This window comes from Sminthopsis crassicaudata, chromosome 6 (assembly GCF_048593235.1).
Source record: "Sminthopsis crassicaudata isolate SCR6 chromosome 6, ASM4859323v1, whole genome shotgun sequence".
Classification (NCBI taxonomy): Eukaryota; Metazoa; Chordata; class Mammalia; order Dasyuromorphia; family Dasyuridae; genus Sminthopsis; species Sminthopsis crassicaudata.
In genome coordinates, this window is record NC_133622.1 from 84559627 (window position 1) to 84583204 (window position 23578).

The 23578-nt window shown below is 35.1% G+C and overlaps 1 protein-coding gene across 7 annotated transcripts in view; it reads left to right on the forward strand.

Moving 5' to 3' along the window:
- PALLD (palladin, cytoskeletal associated protein) overlaps window positions 1-23578 on the forward strand; it is a 463990-nt gene that overhangs the window by 382143 nt on the left and 58269 nt on the right. The window lies entirely within an intron of this gene.

Consider the following 23578-nt stretch of genomic DNA (forward strand, 5'->3'; position numbering starts at 1 on the left):
AAATGTGATTGCACTAGCATTCACCTTTTTTTATTGAATGCCATTCTAGTCCCCTTCTAATCAGTGGAGAAAGAAAGTGAATGAAGAAGTTGCTAAAAAAAAATCATCTGAAAAAATAAATTCAAATGATGTCAGGTCTGAAAGGACGGGGCACTGTAGTCCAGCCCAACTTCACAGATGAAGAAACCACCCCCTAGAGAGGGGGAATAACATAGGATCTTATATTAGGGCAAAAGGGGACTTTAGAGATCATCTAAATCAACCCTTTATTTCCTAAATGAGCAAATTGGGCCTGAAAGGAAAACCACTCATCCAAGACTGCAAAGCCAGATCCATATATTCTGATTCACTCTTTATGTGCATCTAGTTAATGGTAGAGCCAGTAACAACCCAAGGGGCCTGACAACTGGTCCTAGGCTCTTGCCTCATCATGTTAATATTGAAGACAAGAAGGATCAAGGCAGAATTAGTAAGCTATGATAGCCAAGATCATTTAATTGAACACAAAAGCAATCATAGAAGCTACAGGAACCACAGGAAAAAGAAGCCTATTAAGTACAAACTAAGAACTTTTATTTGTGACAAAATAAGAGTTAGCGCTGAAAGGGCAATCATTTTACAGAGAAGAGAAAAAAGAAACAAGTATAATGACTTTCTCAAGATCATAAAAATACTAAATGATAGCCAGAATTTTGACCTGAATTTCTACCCAACTTTCCTCTCTTCTACCTCTTTGCAAAAATGTCTAAGAAGGCATTATTTGCTGTAGTTAACCCTGGCTTTCATTGATTAGCCAATAATAGATCCCTGCCCAAGCATTATCTGCTCATTGTTTAGGTTCTGATATCTCTGAGTGAATGTGAATAGCACTTGTTTGTGTTCTGGTCAGTAAATGGGATCCTCCCTCCCAGAATGATTCTTTTGTGAAGGCAACTAGTTAGCCTCTCTTGCCTCAGTTCTTATCTAGGCTTTTATTGAATTAGTGTTGCTTCAGTCAAATTGAGACCTGGGAAAGATCTTAGCTTTAAAAGACCAAGTTCTGCTGCATCCAGGACTCTCCCCAGTTATTGTGACCTATGTGTTACCACTGGAGCCCAGTCATTCTGCCGGAGAGAGTGAGGCTGATGATTTTGTGCACTCCTGCCTCACTTAAATCCAATTCACTTTCAAGTCATGCTATCACCTTCCTGATATCATTGATCTTCTTTGAGAACAAAAGGAATAACAAAACAAAACAAAAAGGAAAAAAACAATTCAAGTTATCAAGTAATATATATCCATAATCTTGTTTTTTCATTAATAGTCATGAAATTCAATTTTATATCAATATCACTGAGAACTTTTGACTTATTTGCCACCTATTTCTTGTAATTAGCACAATGCTGAGCTTATGCCAACAGTAAAGCTTATTCATGGTTTGTTCTTATCTCTGCTCTTAAGTTATAGGTTAATATTTTCAAGGAGTGCCTATTCCTAGATTACATTTAAATTGGTTGTTTACCAGGAGTCCACAGTTAAAGAGGTAAGGGGAGAACCTATTTAACAAAACTATTTCCCAACCAAGTACCATGATTCAATTTTGAGACTCCTCCAAGCATCTATAGCAGTTAGAAGAATTCAATAGAGAATAAACAGTACAGGATAAAACCGAGTAGTTTTGATATTATGAAAACATTGGTGTTGAGGCAACACTATCTCAAAGTGAAGAAATCACCCAATCCTAAGATAAGTAATAGGAGCTTTTGATCTAAATGCAGAAGAGTATCCCTGTCAAGGCTTTGATCAAAGCATCCAGAAAACACTGGTTAGGGGAAGGAAAAGATTCTTCACATCTTAATATCTTCAACTTATGGTGCAATTTGTAATGCCATAGTTTTACATCCCAACAACATGGCTGGTGAAGTACTTCACAAGAATTTGCAAATTTTAAATTTCACACGAAAAAACCTAAATCAGGGTGTCAAAAGCAATGTGTCATCATGAACTTAAACACCCTTAAAAATATCTAGAACATGGAATTCAAGTCAGAATCTCTTCTACGACCTTCATGTTGAATTTTGTTCATTTTTTTCCTTAATGGTAATGCTGAGAAGAGGGGCAGCTAAGTGGTGCAGTGGATAAAGTACCAGATTTGGAATCAGGAAGACTCATTTTCATGAGTTCAAATCTGGCCTCAGACATTTACTAGTTGTGTGTCTGGGCAAATTGCTTAATCCTATTTGCCTCAGTTTCCTCATCTATAAAATGAGCTGGAGAAAGAGATGGAAAACCACTCCAGTATCTTTCTCAAGGAAATTCCAAATGACTAAACAACAACACTATGTAGACCAATATAATATAGTAAAGCTCTGAAAAGAGAGGTTGCCTCTTCTCTGGGCATGTTTTAAAAATTCCTCATTGAGAACCAAACTTTGATTGTTTAAAGCAAAATGTCAGGTTTGGAAAAGGTTTCCTAATAAGGAAGAATGATGTAATGTTTATGGAGAGTGGCCAGCTTCTCTCCATTTCTTTTATTTATATTAGCTGAATTCCAGGGGAAAATGCCCTACAAACCATGAGTGCTGCTAACTATATTTAGCCAGACTAACTTAGTAATGCCAGGAGGCATTGTTTATTATAGACTCATCAACCCACTGTAAGATACTATTCTAGGCATCTTATTTTTGCAAAACACAGTTGATCAAGTGCAAAAATGGCATTTTTAGAGTGATTATCTGTTAGAACATGTTTAGTTTAGATATTTTTCTCTGAGCTCCTGATTCCTGAGTTAAAGGATGGAAATACTTCACGTTGTTACTCTTACTCAGCTATTTAATAAGAAGTATTAACTTTAGGGATCAGTGAAGGATGCTTCTAGCATTTTAGGATGGAATGCTATGTTTGGCACTATGCCAACAAGAGTTTATCCCAGAAGTTTTTTAACATAGTTTGAAAACATTTAGGTTTTCTGCCTCTCCTATATAAAATCAAGGTCCTTACTCTATAATTAAGTGTCTGAATACTTCATTTTGGATTCAGTGGAAATAACATTGGTTTTAGTGACAGGGGAACTAGGTTCAAATCCTGATATGATACTAGTAAGTGACTGAGGTCACATTTGAATTCAGGTCTTCATGACCCCAGGTCCAGGATTTTCTATTTACTGAACCATCCAACTGCCTTTAGTCATGTAAGCAAAATAGACAGCAACATAGAGTACAAAGCATATCTGAAGTAAGGGGAAAGGGGAGAGACATACAAACATGAGGATTTTAAATGGACAGTTAAATAGCATGTTTTTAATGTCAGAAAATCACACTCTCTAAGGCCTTTGCTTTGTTAAAATCACATGTCTGACATCATTGGACAAGCAGCATGCTGGGGAAGTAATTTTTAAACCTTTTCTAGAAATAACTTGTTCTGGCTCTATTGATATGAAATATTCTTTAAAAATACTCAATCTTCATATCTGAAAATTTAAAATAGGAATTAAACAATATGTTTCACATGGTAATACTCTTATTCAGGAAGGTTCCTTAAATGCAGGAACTTTGTCTCATTTTATCTGGTGATTTCAGCAACTAGTACCATGCCTTGTATACAGTAGATGATTAATAAATACTTGTGATTTATGGATGACGCTTACATGAATTCATCTTACATACTTGGTTGTTAAAACAAAAAAAACTGAACTAACATTCATTAGGGAAGTAGATTGTTTCGTAATAATGATAAAGAATTTTAGGTCAGCAAGGGGGCAAACTTTTCCTCTAATTATTAAGCTATTTTGATTAAGTCTCAACTTTTCTTTGGAATTACATTTGTTGAATTCAAAAAAGAAGTAGAATAAAGTAATTGCTGTATCCTGCTTGATTGATCTGTGATTGAATGAGTGCAGACCTTTACTCCACCAGTGTAGGAGAAAACTTCATCATGCCTTTCCTATCTTGTGGCATTTTCTCTTAGCTCCCTGTAAATCCTCAGTGGGTGATAGAACCTGTGGGCATCTCAAATAATAATCCACTAGGCTACAAATGACTACATATCTTCCCCCAGGATAAAACTTCAGACATAGTTCAATGATGAAGTACTGACTAGACAATATACAGTGAGACTGATGACTTCACAAAAAGGTATTTTCCTTAATTGTTTGATTTAATCAAGATTTTTATCTAAGGGATTTTAATATTTGTTAAAATGGATCTCAGAAATCATTAGGAATCTCTGTGCAGAATGATAAGTATTAGAATCAATTCAGTAAATACTTATTCAATTCCTACTGTATATACTGTATGTATACACATAGTTTGGCTAACTGAATGAAAGTTTTGGCATCAGCAGCCTGAGAAACATCATTACTCTATGCTTCTATATCCATGCAATTATGGTTATAAGCCCAATTTAGAAAAGAAGCTCAAAGTCAAACCTGTTTTAGAGTGTCTATGAAAATGATCTTCGTGAACTGTTTTCTTTTAACCATCTAGCTGAGAAATTGATTCTTCTTAGCCAAAAACATTAGCTCAATTGTCTCATTTTCATTTTTCCATCGTCTCTTGTCTTTTACTTGATTGAAATGTTTGCTTTCTTTAAAATCTCATCAGAGAGACTTCAATATTTTGATTGCAGGCTGAATTTCCAGAAATATTTTAAAAGCTACTTGCCAGGCAAATCCAAATAAGGTAATTGCAAATATAATGAACTATTTTCTGAGGTGGGCTCATTAAAACTCACTATCATAGGAGGAAAAATTATGGGCTTTCAGAGCTAGACTATCTTCAAAGTCTTTAAGAAACAATCTTGATGCATTATCTGGTGTGATTTTAAAAAATAAATTAAAAAAATAAAAAATAAATTACTGTTTAAATTACATGGTAATTGAATTACTATTTCATTTCATTTCAATTAATGTCCCCTAGCACCATTAAGCAAATAGAGAAAAGCTGCATAGTTAAGTAATTTAATGTATAAAATAGTTTAGCATTTTAAGTTCATCTTTCTGGCAAAAGCTGAGTTTCATCTTTCTTATTTTGAACTCATGATTTATATTGACTTAATCAGATGTAAGGTCTTTCAAAATTGTTTTTCCTTATAATATTTTTTGGTTGTATAAACTGTTCTCCTGATTCTATTTGCTTTGCTCTGATCCATTAATAGAAATCTTCCCAGTTTCCTCTGAAATTGTCTATTTCATCATTTCTTTAAGCATCATAATAATTTTGCATGACATACATATACCACAATTTAGTTAGCCATTCACCAGAGGAAGATTCCCCCTTTAATTTCTAATTTGGGGCTACCACAGAGTTACTATAAATATTTTTGTATGTATAGATCCTTTCTTCATTTGACTTTCTTGGAGTATAGACCTAATAGTAATATACCTGAGTTAAAAGAGTATTAACAGTTTGGTAATTTTCTGCATATAGTTCCAAATTTTTTTCCATAATGGCAGGACCAGCTCACAGGTCCCCTAGTAATATACAAATGTGCCTATCTATTTTCCACAGCCTCTCTAAGATTTGCCATTTTCCTCTTTTGTCATTTTTTGCCAATCTAATAGGTGTGAAGTGATTCAGAATATTTTTTTTTCTTTTTTTTTGATAGCTTGAAATTCTTCCTTTAAAAACTGCCTTTTGAAATTTTTTATCTTTTTGGCTGTTAGGCAATAACTCTTAGTCTTACAAATTATAATAATAATAATAATATCCGGCATTTATATGGTGCCTACCATGTATTAGGTATCATGCTAAGTGCTTTAAAAATATTATCTCATTAGATCCTAACAAGCACCTTGGGAGGTAAGTGCTATTATTATCCCCATTTTATAGTTCAGGAAACTGAGTAAAAGGTTAAGTAACTTGCCCAGAGCCACAATCTAGTAAGTGTCTGAGGCTGGATTTTAACCCAACTCTTCTCATTTTCACTATATCTATAGTTTATACAAAAACTTTTTACTTTTATAATAATCAGAATTGTCTGTTTTATCTTATGTGATACTCTCTACCTCTCTTCCCTTATTCTGAACTCTTCCCTTATCCATAAATCTGAAAGGCAATTTCTTCCTTATTCCTCTAATTTGTTTATGAGGTGAACTTTCATAGTTAGGTGATATATTTATTTCGAGTTTGTCTTCTTGTATAGTGTGAAGTTTGGGTCTATACTTAATTTCTGTTAGACTGTGTCTTAAATGCCCAGCAATTTTTGATCAATAACAAGTCCTTCCCCCAGAAATGGGGATCTTTGTATTTATCAAACACCATGCTACTATGTTAATTTGCTTTTGTATCTTCTATTTATTGGCATTCCTTTGTAAAACTAGTACCAAGTCATTTTAATCATTGATACTTTATGGTATAAAATGGTATATACATACATACACATTCTTTTCCTTCTCCCTTTTTTTTTCATTATCACACTATCACCTTTTGCCCTACTTTATCCATTTTATTATTATTTTTCTAGATTTATAGAATTTACTTTTGAGGGTTTAGTATAGTACTGAATAATTAGATTAATTTATGTAGTATTATTATATTCATTATATTGACTCAACTAGTTCAAGAACAATTAACTCTTTTCCATTTAATCTATTGTTATTTCTTTGAGAAGTATTTTATAGTTATATTCATATAGTCCTTGGATGAGTCATAGCAGATATCCCTCCAAATATTTTATAGCTTCAATAGTTTGGGGTTTTTTTTAATGAAATTTTTCTTTCTCATTCTTCCTATTCTATTTTATTGGTTATATGTAGCAATACTGATTAGTTACCTAAATTGATCGTATAGCCTGCAACTTTGATGAAGTTATTATTTTGATTAAATTTTAGTTCATTCTAGAGTTCTCTAGGAATTTGGGGTGAAATTTAAGACTTATGAAACAAGCATTTGTGAAAGTAATACACTTACTGTCTTTTATTAATGGTCAAAGTCACAACTTTATGCTTTCTTTTTTAAAAGCCAGTTAATTTTGGAAATAGAAGTATAAACAAACCCTTTAATTTACTAATGATCTTTGGTTAAGACCGTGGATCAGAAGATCCTGCATCCAAAAAGGCCATAAATTTATAGTAAGAAGGAATCTTGAAGTTCATCTAGTTCATTCTGTCATTTTATAGATGAGGAAAAAAAATCTGAGGCAGGAGGAGGTAAATTGAAGCTGTTGGAGATCACAGTGATAAGGCAGTAGAGCCCATCTTGAATCTAGAACCTCTTTACAAATTGAGTATACTCCCTACTATGCCATACTCTTAGGTATCATGAACATTTTAATAATTGTGGCATTTGCTACTTGTAAGCGAAAATAACTTGTTTTAATAATCTTAGACTACATTTTTTCATTGTTTATATTGTTATATGCAAACTATAGCATACCAATAGACTGTGTTAAATGTATAGTATTGTGAATTGTGGGTAGCTTCTACAATGATCAAGTTTCTGACAAATTATCCAAAAAATGTACTTTATGGGAAAAGAGACCTTGTTGGAACTTGCCTGGTTTGGAGCATATTTGTCTTTGGAATTTTTATTCGTGTATTCTTACTAAAAATGATTAATGGATCTCTTTGAGTTGTAAATATTTTTTTTTTTTTGCCTTATTCTGATAAAGAGAGTTTAAACTCCAACAGAAAAAAAAAAATCACTGTATGTGTTGAAATTAAAACTTCAAGAAGTTGTATATAAAGTATACCATCAAGGGTTTATATAATCAATTACTCAATAAGCCTTTATCTTTTGTATGCTGAGCATTATGCTAGATGTTAGGGATACAAATGCATATACACATACATACACCGAGAAAGGAATGGTTTCTGACTTTTTAATTACTTTCTAATTAAGTGAGGGGAAAAATGAACACATGTTAAAATACACAAAATAAATGCAAGGCAATTAGGGGACAAACTGCTGGGGGAACAAGATTTCTAAAAGGAGGTAACTTTAGAACTGAACTTTGAAAGAAACTAAAGATTTTGATTCTAAGAGATGGAGGCAGGGAGGCAGTGATTTACTGAGGCCAGCTTCTTCAAAGACACAGATGGGAAATGGAGTGTCATGTGTGAGAAACAGAATGGAGGCCAATTTGGCTGAATGGAGAGCTATGTGAAAGGGAATAATATATAGTAATCTTGGAAAGGTAGATTGCAGCCAAATTTTGAGGTATGTAAAAACCACAGAGTGTTTATATTTTCTTCTCAAAGCAAGAGGGAGCCTGTATTGTTGCTTGATCAGAGGAGTGATGTGGATAGACCTGTAATTTAGAAATTTCAATTGATATGGAAGATAGATTGGAAAAGGCAGAGATTACAGTCAGGGAGGCCAATTAGGAAACATTTTTTTCCCCCTGAGGCAATTGGGGTTAAGTGACTTGCCCAGGGTCACACAGCCAGGAAGTGTTAAGTGTCTGAGGTCAGATCTGAACTCAGATCCTCTTGACTTCAGGGCTGGTGCTCTAACCACCGCACAACCTAGCTGCCCCCTAGGAAACTTGAAATAAGGCAAGGTCAAAGATGATGCGGGCCTGCTTAAACTGAGCTTGTGGCCATATGAGGAAAGAGAAGGGAATGAACGCAAAATACATTATGGTAGTAGACTTTGCAGATGACTGGATGTGATCTCTAAGGGAGGGAAACATGTCAAGGATGATTACTGAGTTGAAAACTAGGATAAATAGAAGGACAGTAGTATCCTCGATAGAAATAGAGAAATTAGAAAGAGAATGGAGAAATCCTAATCAAGACAAGACCAACCATGATTCTAAAAGGCTCATGAAGAAATATGCTGCCCTCTTCCTGAAAGAGATAATGGACTCAGGAGGCAGATTGAGCCAAATATTTTTGGACATAGTCAATGTAGGGAATTTGGCTTTGTTTGACCAGGCATATTTATTACAGGAGGTTTTTTATGGTTTTGTTTGGTTTTGTTTTGTTTTTTAATAAAGAGAAATAACAGAGAGGGCTACAAAGATACATGTATATTAAGTATCTTATTCCACAAATGAAGCTGATTGAGCAGTTTATCTTCACCCAAAATTGAGAACAACATGGAACACAGTGATTTTTGGTGCTCTGATTAGGACCTCCTACCATATTGCTGTAAACTATCTTCTGTTATTACTTAGCTTTGATGTTACCACTTCAGCCTGACTTAATGAGATAACTAGGGCCTCTGCTGACTTAGTAAGTTTCTGAGTACCAAACTATTTCATTAGAGCTTTTATTAAAACATTGAAATTATGAATTTTACCCTTAAAAAGTGAAATCATTGCAATTGAGAAGATTTTTTTTATTGTGTTATTGTTGTTGTTAAGATAGTGATAATGATCTGGTTGCTTTGGGAAAGCAGGAAATTGGACCTCTGCTCTGGACCATGACTTAATAATATAAGCAGAGTTCCATAATTCTCAAAATTCTCCAGAAAAAGGAGCTTAATATGGTAGAGAAAGCATTATATCTCCTATGCCATCTAGCTATCAGTCCTACCCATTAAGAAGTTAACCCACCTGTCGGGACTTTTGGAGATGTGGACTTGTGCTTATAAAGCAGTCAGGACTAGAGATGGAGAACTGGGAATTATTTGCTTATAGTTGTTAAAGTCCTGGGAATGTCTTTGATTGCCAAAGGAAAAGAGACAGAGTCAAGAAGAAAGTAAGACCTGAAATATATATCATGATTTAATGTTTACAAAACATTTTCTATACATTCACATATGTTCTTCACAACATCTCTATTACATAGGTACTCTTGGTAGGTTGGTACATTTACTAGCAAGGACATTGAGACTCCGAGAGGATAAATGGATAATAAGATTGGTCATGTTCACATACAACCACTTACTAGTGAAGGCGGTTATGATTCCAGGTCTCTCCTGATGCCAAATCATGTTGTTTCCACTACATACCATGTAAGGAGTTAGCCAGAAGACAAAGGGCTATTAAAGAAGACTAAGAAAGATTGATTAAAGAGGTAGAAGGAGAACCAGGCATTCCAAAAAAAAAAAAAAAAAAAAAAAAAAAAAAAAGCCCAGTAGTGTTAAATTGCAAAAAGATTAAGGAGGAATAAAGAGAAAGAAAAAAAAGTTTATTCTGCTCATCTGAGAAGCCTTTGTTATTTTTTTTCCCTTTTCTGGACATAATTCCTGTCTTACTATTTGGATTTTTAAACTAGTTGAAAAATTCTAGAAATAATCACTACTTCCAAATTTGTAGTAGGCTTCACTTGTGGAAAGATTATTTATCTAGTGTTTATCATATGAGTTCAGAGTATTATTATCAAAAACCCTGATTGTGTTATGAAAAATTGTTAATCTGGTATAGTTGAGAAGTGATGTATTTTATATAGCATTGATTCCACTACCTTACATGGATAATCCATTTTTAGAGAATTCAAATACAACAATATACATAACACGAAAGCTATCCCAAACATAATTTTTCATTGGTTCAGAAAGCAAGCCAGAATTTCATGATGCCTTAATGTCATCATAACAAAGATCACTTATCATCATACTATAAATGTCCAGAAGCGCCAAATAATAACAAAAACTTCAACTGATCCAGAGCCAGTCGTTGGAGTGTTTACCATACATAGAGTACTATGTATAAATGTGTTGGAAGCTTTAGGCAGCCAAGAATAGTGTGCTCATTCTCTTTTTCTCTCCCCTCTGTTTCTGTGTGTGTGTGTGTCTATGTATGTATGTGTGTGTCTGTCTCTGTCTCTTTCTCTTTATTTCTCTCTGTGTATCTCTCTCTTCCCTCTTTTTCTTCTTTTTCCCTCTCCATTCTTCTGCTTCTCTAGTTTTCCTGGAGAGTAATTGCACTGAATAATTGGGTCATTTTATTGAAAAATGATTTTGGCTCTTCTTGTTTAGATGCACTCTTTTCCAAGAGATGCTAGTTCACTCATTGTTGCTCTTCCCCGGACACATTTGGATGGATTTCATTTATTGTTGGATCCATCAGATTAGCTTCCCGTAGGTGAAAGGCCATTCAGCACCTTCTTATTGAATTGCATCATTTGGCCCCCAAGGAATGTCAAAGTCAGTTGGTCATGCTCTAAAAAAGGTCAAACCCATTAAAAATCCATGCAGCTCTTCTCTGTAGTCACTAGGTCTTAATTCCTGATGTTATGCTAAGGTTCTGGAACTTGGCAAGTAGTGTTTAGAATTTTGTCTCAAAAAATTGCTTTCCAGCTCCTTTCCTTTTATTTTGAAAGTCTGGAATTAGCAAATGGCCAATTGTCTGATTCACCCTGCAGAAAAAATTTATTTACTCTAGTCATTAACTTTTAAACTATCAATGGCAGTCATTTAGGGAAAATGGAATAATTTTGAATAGCCAAGTCCAATAGTGCATTCTTCTAATACATATCCCTTTGTGGCAGCTCCTATGCAGGAAGTGTTAGCCACAGGCCATCTTTGGGGAATCTTGGTTGTAATTAAAGCAGATTAGCAAATTGTCAGTTATACAGGAATCTAGTATATTTCCTTCAGCCTTTTATGTTAATAGGAAACTGAAAAATTCTCCTACAAAAAACACTGATTTTTTACAACTTAACATAAGGCATCATGGTATAATCATTAGAATATTAGATTTGGAATTAACAGACCTGTGTTCAAAGTAGGGTTCATTGAGTTATTCTTCTATTTATGTTTGTCTTGGCCTCCTTTAAAATTAAAACCCCTTCCAGCTCTAAATTTTGAGCATTTTTAGTTACCATGAGTCCTTTTTTTTTTTTTTTTTAAATCAACCTCAAGCATTTTAAGGATCCATCTCTAGAGGACAGATCATAAATTAATCATAAACCAAGAAACAATAACTGAATTTCTAATTTCCCTGCAAGATAGAAATAGTAATTAATCATAGAATTTTAAAGGTGGAAGGGATTAGAGCCAACAACCTCAATTTTACCAATGAAGTTACTGAAATCTGAAATGATAAGCAGCTGGCCCAGAGTCACACTATTTTAACCAGTGATAGAGCTGCCTTAGCTTTTTTCTAATGAAAACACTAAGTTGTATGATGGGAAATAATTCTGGAAAATGTATTTAGTGATATAAAAATCAAGGTTATTTCTGCTAGTCCTAGCTCAGCTATTTAGGACAGTTTCTTTCTTTGCTCTTTCTACTAATAAAATTGCTGCCACATGAGGAAGGTGAAGGACAAAATTGCAAAAGTAAAAGTGTTTGGGGTAGCTCCTATGCCATGCAATTAACTGTGTGGTCATTTTTAATCGCCTATCAGAAGGCAGAATATACAATACATGACATCTCTCATCTGCCTTTACACTCTGTCTCTCTTCCACCACCATCACCACTCTCCCTCTCCCCCATGTGTGGAATGTTCAGTTTTCATCCCTGGTGGGGGGGGGGAAGATTAGAGGAAAGTTGACCTAGATCATTTTTGAGGTGTTAACTTTTAGATACAAGAAATTGTTTCAAAAGATCAGAGGATCATAAATACAAAAGGGATCTTAGAGGTTGTCTAGTTCAACACTCTAATTTTAGAAAATCCCATGAAGATTAACTTATTCAAGTGACAGAGGCAACATTTGAATCTGAATCAGTGTTCCTTCCTCTACACCAGATTTTATCTCCTAGTAACACTTTCAGATACTGCTTGGGTTGGAAACTTTTTAAAAAATTCTTACCATGTAGCTAGCCAGAAGACACATTTGCCTTAGTGGCAAGTCATGGACTCCACCTACACATTCTTTTACTTGTGTGTAAGTCATTAGAAACTTGTGGCAGGGTTTAGGCAAACTCCTTAAAAACTATTCCAGACATCCCTGTAAGGTTCCAAGTCCAGACATCAATGCCTTAGATTCCAGCCCTAACACAGGCATTCAATTCAGCCTTATTAGTAGCACCACATTGTGTCTTTATGACCTGCTAAACAATGAGCCCACACAAGGGAACCATTTCCTCGTTCTGTACAAGGGCCAATTTTGTTATCTGAGTGGTACAGTGTATGTTTTGAGAGGAAAAAAATGGCCGCAGTATGTTATAGTGATAGGGAGAATGTGCTCTGTCAATGAAAAGGAATAGTTTAGAGATGACTAAAGTTCTCACCAAGTCCTGAAAATTTCACTGAAGCTGGTTTCCTTAAGGTAAACATAAACTTGATGCCCTTTGACTGATAACCAAACAAATGGAAAATGGGCATCAGTACAGCTGGCACTGCCAAAGACATGATGAAGTAGTTCACCAATGCCAAATTAGGAACTGTGTTTCTTACAGGGTTCCCAAATGCTGTCATGTTCTGTTGGGACTTTTATACTTAGAGTCCCAAAGACAGAAAGTAATGTTCTGACTGCCTTTATGAAGACTGAAAATTTCCAAAACCCTGTTCTTCATCCCTTAGGCTGAAAACAATTCCTTGGTCTATAAACATTTTCAGAAAGTTTGTCAAAACAACAGATTTATTGTATATCTACTATATAATAATTTGACATTTACCTACCATTTCATGGTTTGTAAAGCTTTGTCAAGCAGAATTATATCCTTTTTCCAGAGGAGAAAGCTGAGATTTAGAAAAGTTGAATTACTCACTCAACATCACACAGCTACTAATTGACAGAATGGGGATTAAACTAGATCCAAGTCCATCATTTTTTCCTACTATATTGCCACTTCCTGCCTCAGTTGTACATTGAGTAGTTCATAAACAAGCACAAGATCTGGCCTTACAATTTACAACAGGGCTTCTTAAACTTTTTCCACTCACAACCCCTCTTTGCCCAAGAAATGTTTATATTACCCCAGGTATATAGGTAAATAAAATAGGCATACAAACCAAACATTTACTAGTAATAAGTCATAAAGAAATTTATTTTAAAATAATTTTTGGTACACATATAATTTTACTAGTTTTCAAAGATGAAAGAAAATTTGTTTTGAATGTACTTGTTTATAATTTTACATAAAGAATTAAATCTTGACAAAGTAATACCTGTTATTGTTGATATTTTTGAGACCCTCACATTCAGTTCTTAACCCTCTATGGGGTGATGATCCACAGTTTAAGAAGCTTTGGTTTACAGGACACATGCTGCTGAAAAGATAACAATAAGACCAAACAATGAATGACCAGTATGAGTGGACATCAGTATTATTGGAATTCAGAGAAAGGAACAGAACCCTAGATGAAAAGTGATAGATAAAGACTTTATGAAAAAGGAGGTGAAAGTTGGGTTTTGAAAGGATACCAAAAAGGCAAAGAAGTAGTAAAGGGGATATGTATTCCAAGAAGAAAAATAAGAGGAAACAGGTAGAAGAAGGAAAATGTGAGATTTATTTGAGGAACAATGACCAATTTGCTTCATATGGATAAATTCAGGGAGGGGAGTGATTGTGCTATTGAGTCATTTTTCAGTTGTGTTCTACTCTTTTGTTACTATTGTTGTCATTTTTCAGTTGTTTCCCACTCTTGTTACCTCCATTTGGTGATTTCTTGGCAGAAATACTGGTGTAGTTTGCCATTTCTTTCTCCAAGTCAATTTACAGGTGAGGAAACCAAGGCAAAAAAGGTTAAGTGACTTGCCCAGGGTCACACAACTAGTGAGTTTCTGAGGCCACATTTGAACTCAGGAAGATCGATCTTCCTATCTCCAGACCAAGCACTCTGGTCACTATGGTGCCACTTAGATTTAAGGGAATGACAGGAAACATATAAAAGTAGTTTATATCTTGGAAACCCTTTGAACAGGAAGTGAGGAGACCTGGAGTAAATCTCAACTACCCTACTGATTTCTATGTGACATATAAAGGAATCTCTTAATTTCTTCATTTTCTCCTCTAAAATGAAAGTGATTTGACAAGTTTCTTTCTACACTTCCCTCAATATAGTTCAGGGTTTAAAATACATTATATTCAAAAGACTGTAGGTAAAGAAGAAATGTTGTGTAATTGGATAAGTTAAGTAGGGAAGAGGTGGGATAATAATGAAATTTTTGAGCCCCTTAATAAGAAGTTGGGCAGAAATGCAATTAATCAGGATTTAGGAAGAAATAATTTTGGGTTTAGAAATGCTGAGTATTACTGAGTAAATACTGAGTAAACACCACAGTATTCAGAAAGAAATGTCAGGTAAGGCTGCAGGGCATCATTGGAGTAGAAAAAAAATTTTTTTTGTATGAAGCTCCCAGATCTCTTTTCAAATTCTGACTCTGCCATTTACTAGTGATATCTTTTGGGGCTTGACACTTCATCTTTGGGGGTCTCAGAGGAACAGACTTTACAGAGAAGTTTCCTTATCTGTAAAAAGAAGATGTTGACCTTGCTGATCTCTCTTGGCTCTTCCAGCTCTAAATCTTATAAAGATAAGATTTGGGGACTGGTTCTCTGGAGCAAGGGAGGCACTATATATATGTTACATTGTAAGTCATTCACATATTGGTGATAGTGAAATGATTGAGCTCTTAGAGGGAAAGAGACCATGGACTTAGGAGAAACATCCACATTTATCAAGTAGAGGGGGGAAGAGAAACTGGGGAACAAGAGAGGCTAGTCTTGGAGGGAGAAAGTGGAACAAGAACAGTGCCAAGTAAGTACAATGGATGGGGATTAGAAGATCAGGATTCAGGATCAGCTTTTGCCAGTCACCAGCTGTAGAACCTTGTACAAAGCACTTAAACCATTCCATAGCTCAATTTCCTCATCTATGAAATAGGGATGATGTTATTTATATTGCCAACCCCCATTAATTTGTTGTGACCATAAAATCTGAAAACAAATAAAAGACCTTGTAAATGGTAAATTGCTACATAAAAGTCAGTGTTAATGTTATTATCGCAGAAGAAAGAACAAGAAGGTTGCTGAGTGTTAAATTAGAAATTCTGAATACAAACTAAGCTTTTCAAGAGAAGAAACTAAGTTTTGTAGAGTTTTTAGAAGGAAAGAAGGAAGGAAGGGAGGGAGGGAGGAAGGGAAGGAAAGGGAAAGGAAAGGAAGAGAGAAGAAAGATAGGATGGAAGAAAAAAGGGAGGGTGTAATGTCTGCTTTGGACCGTAGACTCCAAAAAGGTTTAAAATAGGGAAAAGATTTGAGGCTGAGTTGTAGCCTCCTAGGCCCAATGTGGCCAAGGATAGTTCTGATGCTTTTCCATGTCAGCATTAGTGCTGTGCAGCAAAGGTGTTCTTCCCCTTAGAATTGTGGTAAAGATGTCTCTAAGTCATAGGCTTCCTTCTTCTATGCCTGGATTTCCCCTGCATCACTTTCAGTGCAGTCGCATCCACCTTTAAAAGTTCCACACATATAAATCAGAGGGCAATTATTAACATCACAAAAGTCCTCTTCATATATGTGTGTGTGTGTGTGTGTGTGTGTGTGTGTGTGTATCAGCAGCAGTCATATTTGCTGATAGTTTTTTAAGATAATCTATTATGAACCAATTTATTTGTTTTATAAATCTGCAAAACTCTAGATGGGATACTTAACCTAGGATCTGTAAAGTTGATTATTAAAAGTATTTTGATAACAATTTTAGTGTAATTTTCCTCTACATATGTATTTTTTATGCATTTAAAAACATTCTGAGAAGGGGTCATTAAAGGAATTATAATCCAAAAAAAGTTTGAGAATTCCTGCACTAGACAAATATGAATTCTCATTACCAAGTAGAGCTAGTGAAAATCTGGAGCAATTAAGTGATTTATCATAGGACACATAACTAGTTAGAGTATAGAATCAGAGTAAGGAGACTGGGATCTGATGTCTGAATTTTTCTATTGCCACTTGGGTTCAGCCTTTCTAGAAGTCATATGCTGGGGAATAATTAGTTTTTGTTTTGTTTTGAATGATGTAACTGAGACCTGTAGAAGATAAAGTAGTCCTCTTGGTATACAATTGTGCAGAGAAAATCTTATTTTGTAGCAGAAGAATGTCAAGAATGTACCAAGGGAAAATGGAAGAAAAACAGTTTCTTAGTTCCTAAGTTGGAATGGAGGCACTTGGCTAAGAAGATGATGCCCATTTTTTTTTTAATTATGACTATTTTAGCCATTCCCACTTTTGTTCACTATAAAAGCAATGAAGCCGAAAGAACCATTGAGCACTTACAATTCAGCCTTAGAATGTTTGGTTGCACTGTGCCCAGCAGTAAAATATTAGATTAATAATTTTTTTCATTTAGCTTTGGGACAAAACAGTTAAACTTATCTTTTCTTTTCAAACATAAGGTAATTTCAAGCAGCCCAATAATTTTGACATAGTATATTTAAGACCAAAAAATTTCACAATATCTGTGTCACAGGCTGTTGCTTTAGAGCCCCAGTAAGAGTTGATTATGCCAAATTATTGAAGAAAAGTGCTGAAAAACAGTTTTTGCCTTAGAAAAATGATGTAAAAAAAATGGATGTTTTATTCTTTAAAAATTGATATCAAATCTTTTCAGTGGGCAGGGGTCCATATTAATCCCTTTTCTTTTCATTGAAATAGTCCTAATAGTCACGAACATTAATACTTTTCTATTCTTTTCTTCAAACTTTTTTAGCAATGGGAATGAAAATGAGTGAAGACATCTTGCTTGGTTGGGAGTTTGTTCTTTCAGAAACTGGCCCATGAGCCCTGCCCAGAAAAACAAGAGAAAGCTGAGCCCAGTATGGCAGACTTCACTTGACTCGATTCCATCAGCCATATCAGCCTTGTAATCATTGTCCAAGCAGGGGGAGAAATGTCCATTCTGCTTTCTTGAGTGCTGCCAGTCCTTCATCACATACAATTTATTCCAATGTACAAATCCTTTTCTCTTGGCCTGTTTGCAAATGGTTTGGACAACATCTTTGCATCCTGCACAGAGCCAAAATTACCATTTACCCCAGTCTCTATCATGACTATAGGATAAGCCTTAACATCTGTGGAACCAGCTGCAGGATTTAACTTCTGAGGAATAGTTCATTGTCCTCAGATTTTTGTCAGTACACTACTTCCCAAACACCTCAGTCCCCATGCTAGTCAATTAAGGACAATTCCTTTCATCCTCATTGTGATGTTCAGAGTGTTGCTTCCCAAGAAGTTTATGGATCAGTAATTGCTTTCCCCCTCACCATACACAGAATGATTTGAGATATAGATTGCCTTTATATACTAAGACAGAGGAGCGCTACTAGTTTGGGCTTGGGGGTTTGTTTTTGTTTTATTGGGGTTTTTTTGTGAACCAAGTATAGCTTTTATTCTAAATAGAAAGGATGACTTTTTCTGAGTAGACTTCTGTCTTGTGTTCATTTCATTCAGATCTGTTTTACTTTGCCCATTCCTACCGTAAGTGAGCTACTACAGGAACTAAGATCTGAGTTATTAGAAAGTTTCTCATTTGTCAAAAAGGGGTTCAATAAGATCCTTTCCAAATCATTAATTCCAAGTTGTGTCTGAAATTAAAGCATGACTTAAAATTTTGATTCCAAATTTCACAAGATCTGAATAAGCAGTCTTCACTCTCAAGGACCTTACATTCTAGGAAAGTTTGAGATCTATGATCAGATAAGTTAAAGGGCTGGAACCAATTACTATATGTTACATAATTATAACTTGAATACTGTACATTTGAATCTTTGTCATCACTTAAGGGTACAGAAGGCTCAAGCAAAGTATTGTTAAAAAAATTAAAAGTTGGTGGGGAGAATGAGAATCACAGATAGCTCCTGATGAATGTGTCAGAGGAAGGGAGCCCAAAGGGGTAGTAAAGCTTTGCCATCATTCCATATAGGAAAAACAGTTATAGTACTGTGTTTATGTTAGTCCATAAAATATGTGTGTCCCTCTTCTTTGCTCCCCTTCTCTTCCCTACCCTCAACTTTGCAATTAATTTTTTGAGATAGTTTAGTTTGTATTTATCACAATTGGTACTCTGAATACTTTCCCTAATGAAATGCAGATGTCATCTGGTTGATATTAACTTATTATTGTTGTGTTGTTTTTAGTAATAATGATTGTCCTTTAGATTGTTTATATTATGGTTCACCATATGTATAATAAATGTTAGGTCTTATAGAAAGCAAATGGTTGGATGTAGATTCCCCAATCCCCAGCCAGTGGATTAATGTTCTGAGTAGACAGGACTCAGCTTAACAATAAGAGTTGGGGGAAAGGGCTAAGAAAATATTAATGCAATCAATGCAATGGTAAATAGACAAATGTAACTTTTAATTTTCCCTACCTAAACCTAAAACCATACCAAGAATTCACATTGCAACTTACCTTACTTTCATTTCACCTAGAATGGAGTTTTCCCACACACTTAGTATTGGACTATTATATGAAACAATTAACCCATCTAAGGCTCTTTTCAATTTAGTCCCACAAGCCTCCTTCTTATCCCACCCTTGATCCAATGAAGCCAACAACAAGCATTCATTAAGTACCTACTAGGCAATAGATAGGAGCAGCTAAGTGGCAGAGTAGGTAGAGTATTGGGTAGGGAGTCAAGAAGACTCATCTTCTGAGTTCAAATCTGGCCTCAGAGACTTACCAACAGTGAGACTGAACAAGTCATTTAATTTTTATTTTTTTTTTTTGCCTCAGTTGCCTCATCTATATGATGATCCATGGTAGGGCCTTCGTAAATGCTTGTCAGTTTGCCTTGTGACAATGAGTGGGTTAGTTCATCTCTCCAGCCCTTAGGCTCATCTGTGTGCTATTTGAACTAAATGACCCATATGATTCCTTAGATCTAAATCATACGATTGTCTGATGATGGTGAATGATAATGCCACAAAATAGTAAAATTTTATATATCTGTGAATCTGAGGCATATTTAGCCTGGTACTTCTCTCTATGAAAAGAGATTGAGACCTGTCTAAGCTTTTTCATCCTGTCCACTTCTCATTCATGCCCTTCCATCTTCTCCATATGCTAGTTACCTTCCTCTGGGTTATCATTTTGTGGCTGCCAGTGCAAGCATGTATTGTCTTTCGTAAAGGAATCCAGGTTATTTGCTCTTGGGGGATGTCCAGGAAAACATTCTTAAAATACATTCCCAAAATTGTTATAATATTCCTCACTTGTCAGAAAAAGTGAAACATTGTGTGTATCAGTGATTATCTATAATTTTTAACATTGCTTTATTTTTCAGTTCATCTTAGCAATGACATAAATCTTTCTTTTTCAGATAAATAAGCCTAGGTTCTCCTTTTTTCCTCCCAGAGTCAAAGAATCACATTTGGCCACACATTCCCTGAGCAAAGTATTGATTGGCATTTTCAAAAAGGATTCTGTTTCACAATCAGTTTAAAAACAACTAGAAATTGCTTCCTTCTCACAAACATTTGATAATATGTATATGTGTGTGTACATATATATACATATATACATGTACATACACACGTGTGTGTATGTGTATACATAATCTCCATCTTTTCTGAACAATTTAAACAATTCATTTGGCTAGACTTTTTTTTTCTCATTTCATTCCTTCCCAGGTGAAATGGAAAATTTTTAAAAAAAATTTTTTTTAATTTTCAAAATTAGGGTGGTATTATTCATTGAATTAAACAATTTTATTTTACCTAGCAAATTAACATCAGTATTTACTAAATGAGGGAAGAGAGAGCTTTTAAATCATGAAATAAAACATCATTGGTATATTACCTCTTCATCTTTATTAATATATTAAAATCTCATCTAGAAAATAATTTGGATTAGGTAGGTAAAAAAATTTAAAAACGGACTATGACAGCAGTATTCATATGCATAATGGTAGTTTCTAAAACTTGCTGTCCCCTCCCAGATTCAATGTATTCTCTTTTCCATGGCACCACTCTTGTAAAGAGAGAAAAAGATTACCCAAATATCTAGCTTCTTAGATGGATCTTTAATTTCATCCATTTGAATATTGCCTACATTGATACAGATTGCAGTTCATCCATGACTGCCCAACCTGTGCAGTTCTTGTCCATGGGTTCTCAAAAGTTTGCCACAAGAGTTCTACCCATTATGCTCTCTTTTGATTTCCTTCTTCCTTTTCCCAAATAGATGACCCCTTCCCCTTTCCATTCTTCCAGCTGTCATTTTCATTTAGTCTCTCATTTTTTTCTGCCTGAACTCTATTCTAAGTAGATTCAGAATTCCAGAATGCCAGAATTGGAAGAGATTTCCACAGTTACCTAATCCAAACACTACTTGAGGACTGGCCATCCAGCTTTTGATTGGAAATCTCAAGTGAGAGGGAATTCACTACCTCTAAAAGCAGCTCTTTTCACTTTTGGAAAGTTCAAATTAGTAAGAAATTCTTTTTAAATCTAAATTTGCCTCTTTACAACTTCCACCTGTTGTTCCTAGATCTATCCTACTATATAGTTGTTCTCTCCTTGAGGTTAGGGACCTTGTATCCCCGCTCCAAGCCTAGAATAGCATCTCACGTAGGAAGCTCAAAAAATATTTATGAGTAAATGAAAGAATACTATCCTAGCTTTGAAACAATTCTTAATTCCTAAACTTAGATCATCTTAACCTAGGTTCTATGAACATTTTTTATTGCAATTTGAGACTAAGGGAAGGTATGTCTTTTTCACTGTCTCAGAAGTAGTCAGAGCTATTTTAGCTTAGAAATTATCATTTGTCAGATATGAAAAATTCTTGTTCAGTTATTTTTCAGACATGTGCAATTCTTCATGACCTCATTTAAGGTTTACTTGGCAAAAATACTATATATCCTATATGGGTTAAGTGATTTCCCAGGATCATACAGCTAATAGGTGTCAGAAACTATTTGAACTCAGATCTTGCTGATTCCAGGTTAGTGGCCACTATAAAAAACTACAGACTCCAAATACTACCCTTATCTCATTTTTCTCTCCTTTGTCCTCCCCAGCCCTTTCTCTTTTCATCTACCTCTTCTTTTTCTATGTCTGTCTCAGGCATGTTTGATTTTTTTTTTTTCCATGCAAAGTACTGAACACTGAAAATGGGACCCATATGAAAACCTAATTTTATTGCAGTAAACATATGCTGATGTATATCAGCTGTGTCTTCATTATCTTATGAGACACTAGGTTGTTTATAATTTCCAAAGCATTAGTTAAATAGAATACTTAGAAATAGACCTTTAGCCATTGGCTAGAAGGGCTGCTTAGATTGGTGAACCTTAAGTGGCCTTGCAAAGCTGGCTGACTACCATGTCTGAAAAAAAGCTTGGACTGGGAGGAAGGGGAAAGTGATGCTGATATATAGTTGACCATGGCTTCCTGAAAGCCTTTTTTGGAACTACTCCTTAGGCTTGGTACAGGGGTCTTGGCGCTCTCCAGAGTTTTAAAAATATCTCCACATCAAATAGAGGGTGTGGCACGCCGAAGATCTTTACAGCCACCACACAACAACTGTAGGCTGATGCCAGGGCTGGCTTAAAAATATAGCTTTGACTTTGACCATTTTGAGCCAGTTTGGCCCTGGAAAATAGCCATTCTAGAAATGGCTTTGAAGAGGCTTTCTTGCCATACCAGGTCACTCTAGCCCACGAATATGTTTTGAACTGTCGATCTTTCCATTTTAAAATGCTCTTGTGTCAGGATTAGGAGGCCATGGCAAAGAGATCTTAGGAAAGAAAGGAAGAGAGGAAGGAAGTACTGTGGGGTAAGTTATGAAGACAGATGTCCTGACTTTAGGTGAGGGAGGGGAAGTTCTTATATTTCTGTGTCTGTCCTAAAACATGTATCTATAAACATGCCAAAAGGTTGCATTTACTATGAAGCATCCTGAAACCACACAGACATCTGTAGTGTCAAGGGAACAGTGAATTCCCAGCTGTGACATGGCCGTTTATAAAGAAGGAACTCAGATGGATTTCAACATGAGGACCACACAGAGTTAGAGCTAATGGATTCTTTGATGCTAAGGCTTAGGAAGAGGGTTGAATTTACTTGTACTTATGTTTTACAGCTACCAAGAAAATAAAAAGACCACCTTGGTTTCTTACACTGACTTTTCATTGGTTTATAAGTATAGTAGGTAGGATCAAATTGCTTACTGTTAAAGTGGCTAAATGATGAAAGATTCAAATATAGAGGAAATAAGGACTTCCATTGTCCTTGGCTGATTTCCCCCTCTGTTCTTACTAATGAAATCTTCCTGAAGACTTTTAGGACTTTTAGGACTCTCCCAAGTTCTATGTATTTCTCTGAATTCCTAAAATTCTTGAGTCACTTTGTAGTTTAAGCTAAAGATGAGAAAGCAAGTATTTCTGTATCTGGACAGTTTTGTCAGAAAAAGTGAAGAAATGCCACTGCCCTGCTATGAAATGAAGTGGATTTTATTCGCATATATAATAGTGCCACCTTCTGTTGAAGTTTTTATAAACAGCAATGAGTAACTGGAGTACTTTTTCACCAACGTGCCCTGTTTCAAACATGATTAATACATAATTATACTAAGAAGAAGCTACTCATGAGAATATAGAAGTTAACTCATAATCTGCTTGAAGGCTTATATATTTACCTATAATGAGAAGTTCAAATAAAGCACTTCTGAATCCATTAGAGTTTGGAAAACTATTCATAAATAAAAGACTATTTGCTGATCATATCTATGTTAAAGATAAAATTTTCATTCAGACATTTATTAGGGCCACTTAGAACATCTTTTTTTAATTGGCCACAGCTCATTTGCATGTGTTTTGC